The sequence below is a fragment of the Bubalus bubalis genome, chromosome 14 (assembly GCF_019923935.1).
Source record: "Bubalus bubalis isolate 160015118507 breed Murrah chromosome 14, NDDB_SH_1, whole genome shotgun sequence".
NCBI lineage: Eukaryota > Metazoa > Chordata > Mammalia > Artiodactyla > Bovidae > Bubalus > Bubalus bubalis.
In genome coordinates, this window is record NC_059170.1 from 41505370 (window position 1) to 41516243 (window position 10874).

General features: G+C 53.8%; 1 protein-coding gene across 3 annotated transcripts in view; it reads right to left on the minus strand.

The window, feature by feature from the left end:
- The window catches only part of SYNDIG1 (synapse differentiation inducing 1), a 105524-nt gene extending 98143 nt beyond the window's left edge, over positions 1-7381 (minus strand). The window contains exon 1 of one of the 3 annotated variants that reach the window (XM_025264128.3): positions 6809-7376. The gene's annotated coding sequence lies outside the window, so the exon portion shown is untranslated. Of the gene's footprint in view, positions 1-6347; positions 6637-6808 lie in introns of those variants that run through there. The other 2 variants (XM_006041704.4, XM_044927964.2) reach the window with 2 other exon arrangements.
- Positions 7382-10874: the final 3493 nt, after the last annotated feature.

Below are 10874 nucleotides of genomic sequence, written 5' to 3' on the forward strand. Positions count from 1 at the left end.
GGACCCTGTACCCTGAACACTCAAATCAACAATCCTGCCAAGAACACTGGGGTCAAAGGGGAATGACAGGGTCTGGAACACGGTCACATTGGTGGTCCTCGTGTTCTGAGCCGCTGGGCAGGTGTGTTGTGCTGAGTGCAGGGGATGTTAGGGCTGATTCCAGCAAGAGCCCTGAGATCTCATTCTGAGCAAAGGGGGCAAGGAAGAGGGTGCCCATGTGTCAGGTGGGACCTTCCATCCACAGCCAACAGAATATCAAGGGTGAAAGGCAGAGAATGGACTTAGAACAAAAGAGATGACTTTCCTTTAGTTAAATGTTTAACAGGAATCCCTCTTAGTGATGGCATTGGGGGTATGGCCCTGCACCGAGACCTGAGCCGGGCATGCTGTGTCTCTGGGTTCAGTGTAGAAAAGAAAAGCTGTGGGCAGTGAGCATGCTAATTCATCTGCTTGGAGCCTGCGTTTTGCAGCTGCTTGCAGGGAGGACATGAGGGGAGAGGAAGAGAGTGGGAGAGAGAAGATGGGACGGGATTGTTTGCAGGCCAGGGGTCTTGGAAGGCCTTTCCAGGCTGGGCTAGGAGGGGTGGGCTTGCCCAGTGCGGGGTCCTCTCCACTGTGCGCACGCTGGGCACAGTCTGGAGCAGACGCCTGGCTCTTGAGTCTACCAATGGCTGAGCCGTGGGCACGGGCCAGCCCCTGTGCTCAGATGGTGTCTCAGACCCAAAGCACATTGTTGACCCACCTCAGCTCACCTTTGCTGCTGACCTGCAGGACACAGCAGCCTTACCCGAACTGATACTGAAATGTTCCCTCTAAAGGAAACCCAACGGAAAGAGCCGGGGCCGAAATTTCAGATACTAAGACTGGCTGCTGCTGCTGCTAAGTTGCTTCAATCGTGTCCGACTCTGTGCGACCCCAGAGACGGCAGCCCACCAGGCTCCCCTGTCCCTGGCTACAGAAATGCAAAGACTTTACCTTTACTATTTCATCTTTAAAAAATTTCTGCCCCACTCTTTTTTGGGGAACATTTATTTTGGCTACATCACTTGCCACGTGGGATGTTAGTTTCCTAACCAGGGATTGAACCCATGCCCCTGGCACTGGGAGCACAGAATCTTAACCGCTGGAGCACTAGGCAAGTCCCTTTGAATATTTTATTTAAAGGCAACTTGAGACATTGCCAACAAGAGAAGAACAGGTAGCAATCTTTGGTGGCATGACTTGGACATCTGTGTGGCCCTTCCGATTTTAAAGGGAGCTTCTGCTCTGCTCTGCTAAGTCACTTCAGTCGTGTCTGACTCTGTGTGACCCCGTAGACGGCAGCCCACCAGGCTCCCCCATCCCTGGGATTCTCCAGGCAAGAACACTGGAGTGGATTGCCATTTCCTTCTCCAATGCATGAAAGTGAAAAGTGAAAGTGAAGTTGCTCAGTCGTGTCCGACTTCGCGACCCCATGGACTGCAGCCTACCAGGCTCCTCCGTTGATGGGATTCTCCAGGCAAGAGCTCTGGAGTGGGCTGCCATTGCCTTCTCCAAAGGGAGCTTAAGCCCAGCCATCAGTGCTGGGTTTCCCAGCCCTGTATGTGTGTATGCTAAGTCACCTCAGTCATGTCTGACTCTGAGACCCTAGACTGTAGCCCTCCAGGCTCTTCTGTTCAAGGGATTCTCTAGGCAAGAACACTGGAGTGGGTTGCCATGGCCTCTTCCAGGGGATCTTCCCAACCCAGGGATCAAACCCGTATCACTTACGTCTTTTGCATTAGCAGGTGGGGTCTTTAACACTAGCGTCACCTGGGAAGCCTTTCCCAGCTCTGACCTAGGACTTAATCACACTGGAATCCTCAAAAGCAAACCCTTTTATTTCAAACACTGCAGAGTTGAGAGCCCATGACACCAAGGTGAGAAGGCCAGGATCATGAGGGTCACATAAAAACCACATGTTGTACCAGGGCAGAAAGGTTAAGTTTATGTCATATGTTTGTTTCTCTGCTTTCCTGAGCAGGGCTGAAGCCTCAACGTATTTGAGGTAAGGTATTTTTCTTTCAGGAGTATCTTTGATTTAAAACTGAGGCAATGGAATAAAACCTTTGTGGCTCTAATTGTCTGAAATGTTTGTTTGCTTTTTGGTTTTGTTTTGGGCACTGATGTCTCCCAACAAAAAAAATTAAGGAAGGAATGGAAGGCAGGTTTGAAAAGTGATTACTCAATCAGGTCAAACGTTTGAGAAGTAATATGTTTTAAAAATGTGACTTTAAGCTAAGCAGGCCCTTGATGAAAGACTCAGATTGCAATCAGTTAACACCCACGTTCTCTCCCTCAGAGTCACAGCTCCAGAATGTCACTGTAGCATTGTTAGGACCAATGTTTAAAAATGACTGTGATGAACACAAGATGCGGTTGGGAGCTAAAAACTCAAAATGTTTTACACTGAACGCTGACTTGACCCCCAAGAGCAAAACTCCCACCTCTCTGGGATAATGTCAATTGAACTCGGTGGTATGTTCTTTTTAAGCAAGCCAATGTGTGGAGTTGTCCCCTGGGCTGGTCTTTCAGAAGCAGCTTTTCTGTTTATTATTTTCTATGCACACATATTGTTTCCTGGTTGTGTTAATCTTAGTTCTAATGGTTTTCTTGGGTCCCAAGGCTTGTTTTTGTTTTCCTTTAGTATTTGATTTTATTCATTTCATGCAACTTAACAGGTTATCTGTCATAACATGGTGGAAGATGACTTGGACTTTTGACTGAAACATTTGTAACTAAATCATCGAGTATGATAAGCAATGTTTGTGGTTGGTTGATGATCTGCTTTAAAATGTTTCATCCTAGAGAACAAGTTTCACTTTTCTAAGGTAACTTTTCTAAGTTGATGTGAGTCTAAACACAGTTGTTTTAGAGGTATCTTTCATGAGCCTTTCCCACGTGCGTCCTCTGAACCCACACAGCAGCAATGTTGACAGAGCTCAGGAGGTTCTTACTTGAGGACATGTCCCTGTGGATCAGTGGCCCCCTCCCAAACATCATCCTGCCTCCTGCCAACAAGAATTTGGAGGGCGCCGGAGCATGGACAGGCTGGGGCTCACACTATGTCCTGAGATCCACAGGGATGAGAACTTCACCCAGAGAGACACCCTAACACTCTAACTGAAGTGCTCCTAAACCAGAGTCGTTCCCATTTAAAAAATGGTAGCAGCCTTTAATATTTTGTTCTCAAAACCCTGGGAAGAACACGGAGGGAGAGAAACAGAATCTCAGGAAAGTTAAGTGAGCTCAGCTCAGTCAATGGGCAAACAGCAGAGGCTGTCTGGGCACAGAAATTCCAGAAGGTGTCCTGGGGCAGACCACACCTCCTCGCCGCTTTCTCCCCCTCCTCCTTCCCCTTCCTCCTCCTCCCTCCTTCCTCCTCCCTCCCAGACTAAGTCCTCAGGGTCTCTGACCTGAACTAAGCCAGGCTGAGGGCACTGAACTATAGTCCAGCCTGAAAGAGTTACAGCTGTTCCTGTTTAAAACATAAGCTCTCTGAAAAAAATGTGAAATGTCCTAATATCTTGCACAGAGAATGTAGAAAAATCACATTTGTTTAAACCACTGGGAACTAGCTGTGTTATTCCAATTCTGGTGACATGAGCAGGAACCGGGTCGATGTTTGGAATATTTAATATTTGAATACCTTTCATGTTTTATTTTTATTTTTGACGTGTTGGCACAAGGCCTCCAGCTCTGTGATGCTGGGTCAAAGCTGTGGCCCCAATGTCGCCCCCGATTAGCCTTTTCCCTCCAAACAGCCTCATGTGACTTCCCACCGAAAGACCAGGCGTTTCTGCTTCTCATTAGCCCGAGGCTGTGTTGATGTTGACAAACCAACACACCATCCTTCAATCTTCTCACCTTTGCCTGCCCAGTCCGGGGATGTTGCTGTGACTACAGGTCACAGCGTTTCAACCAGCCCATTTGGCTGTGAGGATCCCCATTGTGCGTGGGTCCCGAAAAGGCCAATGCGAGGCGCTGGGGGCAGAGGTTTTGTCTGCTGGGGGCAGAGGAATAAAGGTGCAGGTCTAGGGGCTGGTTATTCACATCACAGCAGGTTGGCTGAGGATCCGGTTCAAGAGCACACCTTATCAAGGTGTCCGAAAGCCCACCCAGTCCTCCAAGCGCATTGGCAATTTTTAGGGGCAGCTTTTCTATAAAGCCAGGTGCAGAGGCATGGGGAGTGGGAAGGGTGTGCAGGTGTGGGGGCTCTCTCCCACGGTCTCTGGAGGCTGGCCCCAGGAGGCCCTCTCCAGCCCACAGACCCCACACTCAGAACCCATCAGAGCAAGTAGTTTCCAGATGTGGCCAGGTGACAAGCACATGCTCTCTAATTGAGAGATGAAATGTCAGCACTCTCACGAACCTCAGAATAGCACCAACTAGTGTCTCTCATAGAAAACTTACGTAAGAAAATAGCTTTTTATTCTATTACAATAGTAATAACTCCTGAGAAAATATGCATTAGAGCTAATGAGGAGCTGAGGCCAAGTCAGTGCAGCGCTTTTAATGTGGGAGAAACTCCTTAATGATTCAAGTTTTTTTTTTTTTTTTTACCAAAATGTATTCTTTTGCTTATCCTGGTTTAACTGGGATCTGTTTACCCCTTGCACGGCCACTGGCACGAGCCAAATGCAATTGTTCCACATATCTCTTTTCTCGGCATCTGAATTTTTCTCTCTCCTCCTTCAGTTCCCCTCTTTGGGCCTCCAGGAGGTTAGCAGGTTTCTTTTCTACCCCAAAATGGACATGGGAACATCTTTGTTTCTATTTTAACATCACCTATTTCTCATAGAATCATTCGAAGAAGTTGTTTCTGCCCCAGTTAAGTGAAAATGAAGTGAAACGTCATCGGCTGGAGATTCATGGGGCCGTGTTTTGCGGTGAAGGGAGCCGAGAATGGATTTCCAAACCCTTCCTCAGACATGGCCTCCAACTCGCAGGAGAGTGGTAAACAGGAGGGAAGGCAACAGGGTTGGAGGAGGGGCACTGACATTCTCCATCGTAAGAAACTTCAGATAGAGATTTCCCCAGTTTTTTCTGTATTTGATAAGGCCTTCTTGATGACCGGGATTCCATTTCCATGCAGTAGTTGGGGGCAGGGTGGGAGAGGGCAGCAGATGAGTGATAAACTAACCTCTGCTGGGAGCAGAAGGACCCCGGGGTGTTGCAGAGAGAGGGAGGGAGAGAGGTGAGGACTCGTCCTCAAACGGCTCACAGGCCAGCACCTGTGGTCTGATCTCCAGAAAGACATTCCACACCACCGCCAGGCACAGAGCATGCAATAATTCATCCCAAACCTGCTCCAGCCACTTCCTGTCCTAGCCAGAATGGACATCAGACCACCGCCCGGCTGGCTTTGCACTCTGGTTGCCCGGAGCATTTAGCGAGTCAAAGCCCCTCAAAAGACCACATCCCAGCACCAAGTCTGACTGCCCGGCGATCTCTCCTCAGCAAGGAAAAGTTGGCCGGCTCCCGGTTTTGTTACCGGAGGCTCACCCCACGGGCTGCAGGTCTGCGCAGCGCAGCAGCCGCTCCCTTTGGGCTCTGACCAAACACACTGGCCAGCAGGAGGGGGGTCAACAAGATCCACAGACCCGGGGGCTCACCCCACAGCCTGAGCCTGATTCTAACTAAAGCACGGAGCCACCTACTCCCGGCCCCTAAATCGGCCAAACCCTCGGCCAGTGTCTGCCGCACCGAACCTGAACCCAGGACGCGGCCGAGAAGGCGCAGACAGGAGTCCGGCCAGGAGCCTGGCGGGCGCCAGAGCATCTGACGCCGCAGAAGGGCTGTGCGCACCTGAAGTCTGGGTGACAGGCGCCTAAGGCTCTGCGTGCACGGGGACCACCCCAGGAAACGAAGGCAACCAGAGGACCCCTTCCTCTAGTCCTTCAGAAAAGCCGAGCGACCCCACTGGCAGCCTTCCCAAAGCAGGACTCGAAGCGCCCACTTCACTGGAACCGCCGCAAACGCATCGCCATCAAAGCCCCTTCCCTAGGAAAAGTGCCCAGTTTTCCCTGTAACCCAAATCCCTCGCTCCTCACCTCCGAGAGCGCGCACGAAAAGACAGAAATCGCACCAAGAAAAATTGTGACCACAACTTGAACCCCCAAACGCATCCACTCTCTGCCCTCTCCGCGCGGTTGCTGGCAGCTCCCGGGGCTGCGGGCGGTAGCGGCCGCGAGGGGCTCCCGGGTCCCGGGCCCCAGCGCGCTCTCACCCTTGCCTTCCCTTTTCCCTCCGCTTGGTGAAGCGAAGCCCGCTTCCCTTCCCGGTCCCACATGAACCTCGGTCCCCACCTCCGCCGCGGCCCCGCTCACCAGCCCCCGTCTGTCTCCTGTGAGTCACTCGAAGGGGTCTCCCGGACCCGCAGAGCCAATGCCTGCCGCGCGCCTCCACCGCCCGGGCAGCCCTGCTCCACCGCGCTCCCGGGTCTCGATCTCAGCAGCTCCCTCCGACTTTGCACAGCGGCCCCTCGGCGCCGCCCGGGTGCCTGGGGTGGCGAGGCGCCAGGCTGCAGCCCGGGCTGCCGGCGCCCAGCCCCTTCTTTCTCATCTTCTTCGCTTGCTCCGATTCTCCCAGGCGCCTGGCGACCCCGCGCCTCCCCGGTCCCACCGCCCGGACTCACCCCGGCGCCACGCCGCCGCCGGTCTGCGCGCTCCGAGGCGGAGCCAGGACTCCCTCCCGCGCGGGGGCCGCCTCCCCGCCTCCCGCCCGCGGCCCCTGCCCCACTGCCGCGGACCCCTCCGCTGCCCGCGCGGCCGGGGCGGTCGGGACTTACCTCCTGGACAAGGTGACCCGCTAGTGCGCTCGGCGGCGGCCCGCGCGTCTCCGGAGACAGCGAGCGAACGCGCGGGGCGCCGGGGATCCTGCGCCCGCCTCTGCTTCCCGCTCCCTCCCCCGCCGCCCGGCCCTCCCCTCCGTCCCCTCCGTGCAGCTCTGCTCTGCGCTTGCCGCCCGCGCCCCCGGCTGCCCCGCGCGTCCTGGAGCGCCGGGACGCGGGGCAGCGGCGGCGGCCCGGGCGGCTTGAGCTAGCGAGCGGCGGCGGCGGGGCGGAGCCCGGCCCTCGGTCCCCGGGAGAAGAGGGTGCGGGGAGACTCCCGCGGCGCGCGCCCGGCGGGCGGGTGGGCGAGGGGCGCCTGGGGCGCGCCGCTTGGTTCGGCTGCAGAGCCTAGAGACACGCGTGCCTGAGGCGGCAGCCACGGGCGCGGGGGGCGGCAGGGAGGAGGAGGAGCAAGGAGGGAACGGCTCCGCGTGAAGGCTCCGCCAACTTTGCCCCGGGCGGCCGGGCTCCGCGGGGGATCGCGTCTGGCTGGTGGCCCGGGCCGGTGTCTGGGAATGTGGCTGACGGAGGCTGGGGGGGAAGGGGGAGGCCCCTGGAAACTAGTGGGGCGGATTTGCCTCCTGGCTGGGAGGAGAGATGGCTCCCCTCGGTCCTAAAGGCCTCCCCAGGCTCTGGTTCGTTCTTTTTGAGGTCTCTAAGGACCCCCTTTACAGGCCTGATCTGCCCGAGTCTTGACCAGTCAGCCATCCTCGCGAATCCCGGCGTGGGGCTCAGACTCGGGTCCCGGCCCAGCGTCTGCCTGCGCCTTGGGGATTGAAAGGAAACTAGGGCGGGTGAAGAAGGAGATGGGGGTGGGTGGGCATAATCCTGATGAAGAGAGTGGGTAGTGGGGAGGAAGGGAGGGAGGGAGGGCACCTCCCAAGATAGTATGCATTTCCAAGGTTGAGGGAGGCGGGGGAAGTGGTGTTTTCAACTGGGATTTCACAGAGAAAGAAGACGAAAGAAATAACCAGGAAGAGTGTGATTTAGGGAAAGAATCTGTGAGCCCACTTCTGTCCCAGGCACAGAGGTGCCAGGCGGGCAGGCACTGGCCACGCGCTGGCGGTCATGGTCTGTTTCGTCCAGGAGACCCGCCACGGTGCACTGTCTGTCCCTGCCTGGTCACCCCAACCCTTTGCCCCCAAGAAGGCATCTCTTCCTCTACCAGGAGCCTAGGGTGGAGTTTCTGGATGGCTGGGATGGGAGGTGGGGCCAGAACATAGGTCTCTCCTCGAGTTCCCTTTGAGGGACTGGCTCCTGTTGGGTGCCTGGCAGCCCAGAGAGAAGGCTCAAAGTGGGCACGGGGGTGGGGGCATGGGTCAGCAGACCCGGCTCCATTTGTGCTCTGTCTTTATCCACCCAAAAGCCACCCCCTCTATATCTTTGCAAGGTGGCAAAGTGCAGCCAGGTTTCTTCCTCCAGGTCCCTGAAAGGGGTGTGGTCTGGAACTTTCTGGAAAGGGCACTAGAGGAACTGCTCGGATGGGAGGAAGATGCCATCTTACCCTAGTGAACTTGCCACTGACCCTGGATCCTTTCCTGACTAGAACGTTCTGTCATCTGAACCACTGGGCTGAGCAGATACTGTTAGACTCATTGGAGGTGAACAGGCATGACTCCTGTTTATCACCTGGGGGTTTTGCAGCCACCGAAATACAGCTGACCCGGGTTCTCACCTCTCATTGCACTTGTACTTGTCCACGCTTTGCCTTGGCTTCGGGGGCCTGTTTTGTTTTCTGCTCCAGAGAACACCAGCGTGGGGGCGCAGCTGCACCTGCCTGTGTCTCCAGAGCACGACATGCCTTTTCCACTGGACTTTTCTGGATAGAGCAGGCAGGTACCTCGTGAGTGTGGTGTAACATGTGACTCCGGGCTGTGCTGACTGCCTGCGTGATGCTCCCTCCAGAAGTGAGGGGTGCAGAGAGCAAGGAAGGGAGCCTCTTCTCAGTGGCCTTCTGTGTGGAGTTCTGTGGTTCGCCTCTGTGTCGTGTCCTTGGTACTTTGGAACATTCCATGCCAGTGCTTTGGAACTCAGTCCCCAAGCTCTTCCAGGAAATGTGTGGAGAGTGGGTACGTGGGGTCAGTGTGGTGCATTTCCGAGCATTTTCTAAGGCTTCATTTTCATAACACACTTCACTCAGTTTAGCATTTAAACAGTCTGATGGTCTTCTATTGTGGGATGAATACGGTGGGCCCCTTAGGTCACTATGTTTTATTCTCATACGGCTCTTGGTCCCAGAGCATCCCAGGTCCTGAACAAATAGTGATTGACTGCACTAGATGGGGGTGGCATAGATAAAATCAGATGTCTCTGAGGAAAGATGGTAATTTGAAGGAAAAGGGGAAAGTTCATGATGTGGTGAGTTATTATTATTGTTCATTTCTCCCGTGCCACTCACATAGCTTCAAGGATTCTAGAAGTATATTCTTTTCTAGATCCCACCCCTACACGTGCACAGACATCTTTTACTGTCTGCATTTCCATTGGGTGTCAGCATTCACTGCATGAACAACCTGCCAGGGCCAGGAATCTCAGATGACGAGAGGGGTGTCTCCTGCTCCGGGCAGATGTGGCCGCTCGGGGAAGGCACCAAGGGCCAGGTGGGCACCTGGCTGGTCTGGAATGGTAGGCAGCCACACCTACAGGGTAGTTTCTCTTGAGCCTGGATCCTGAGGTGTTGCTTGGAATGTCGTCATCTCTTAACGCTGTGATGAGTGTTGAGATAGGAAGACACAAGAGGGACTGTCACGTACCAAGCAGCGGGACACAGCAGAAGTCACCGGATCTCCTGGGTGTCAAGTAACCTTCTTGACAAGGCTTATCTCTTAGGAGTGATTACAGAACTTACGGAGCTAGGAGAGGTCGGGGGGCCAGTTCCTGTGCTGTGAACTGTCGCTCAGGCGCCAGCCGCTGTCAGGCTCTGCATGACTCTCAGGAGAAGCTGTTAGTACCCAGAGGCAGGCGGGAGGATGAAAGGACGCACAGACTGGAGATCTTCGGTAGGAGATATTCCTCAGCACATCTTGAGCTGAAAGCATCCAGACCCCAGGCAGAGCTTCCAAAGTGCCCTGCATGGTGCCTGCAGCTCAGCAGGCCCCTTTTAAACCACCTTTAGATCAAACGTGTGAAGTGCTCAGCCTTGTTATGTGCTGATTGTAATACTAAGGATAGAGCAACAGAACAGGTATACCCAATTTTAAGGCAGTGTCATTCATCTTGTTCCAGCCCTCCAATCTGTTATTACATAAATTGTCTTGATAGATGACATCCAGGAATTGAAAATGTCTTGTCCCAGGAGAATCTTGTGGACTCAGAAGGACAGAAAGATGACCAGTCAGGTGTTCAGTTGCTAAGTCCTGTCTGATTCTTTGCAACTCCCTGGATTGCAGCACACTAGGCTCCCCTGTTCTCCACTATCTCCCAGAGTTTGCTCAAATTCGTGTCCACTGAGTTGGTGCTGCTATCTAACCATCTCATCCTCTGCCGCCCTCTTCTCCTTTTGCCTTCAATCTTTTCCTAGTATCAGTGTGTTTTCCAATGGGTTGGCTTTTCACATCAGGTGGCCAAAGTATTGTAGGAATGATGGGCAAGGCTCTAAGAAAAAATGATTTTGGTATCAGAAATAAAGGGAGAGAGATTCTGAACCTAGACAAAATTATGAGGCAACGTCGAAGTGGGCGTTTAAAACAGGAAAAGATGCACCAGAACTCCAGAACATGGGAGTCAGTGGAGTTCCTGGCACTCACCTGGTATGGCCCTCTGGTCCTCAGGCGGCCTGAGTGGGGTGTGAAACCCAGGTCCAACTTTCAGATCTGTGGTCTGACCTCTGGATCCCTTGCATCACTTTTTAAAAATTGGGCTTAGCTTTATTGTGCTTCACAGATGTTTTTTTTATTACAAACTGAGGGTTTGAGGAAACTCTGCATTGAGCAAGTCTATCTGTGCCATTTCCTTGCATCACTTGGAAATGAATCAAGGAGGGCAAGAAGCTAACACATTGTGAGCCACCTCTGTGGTCCAGTGG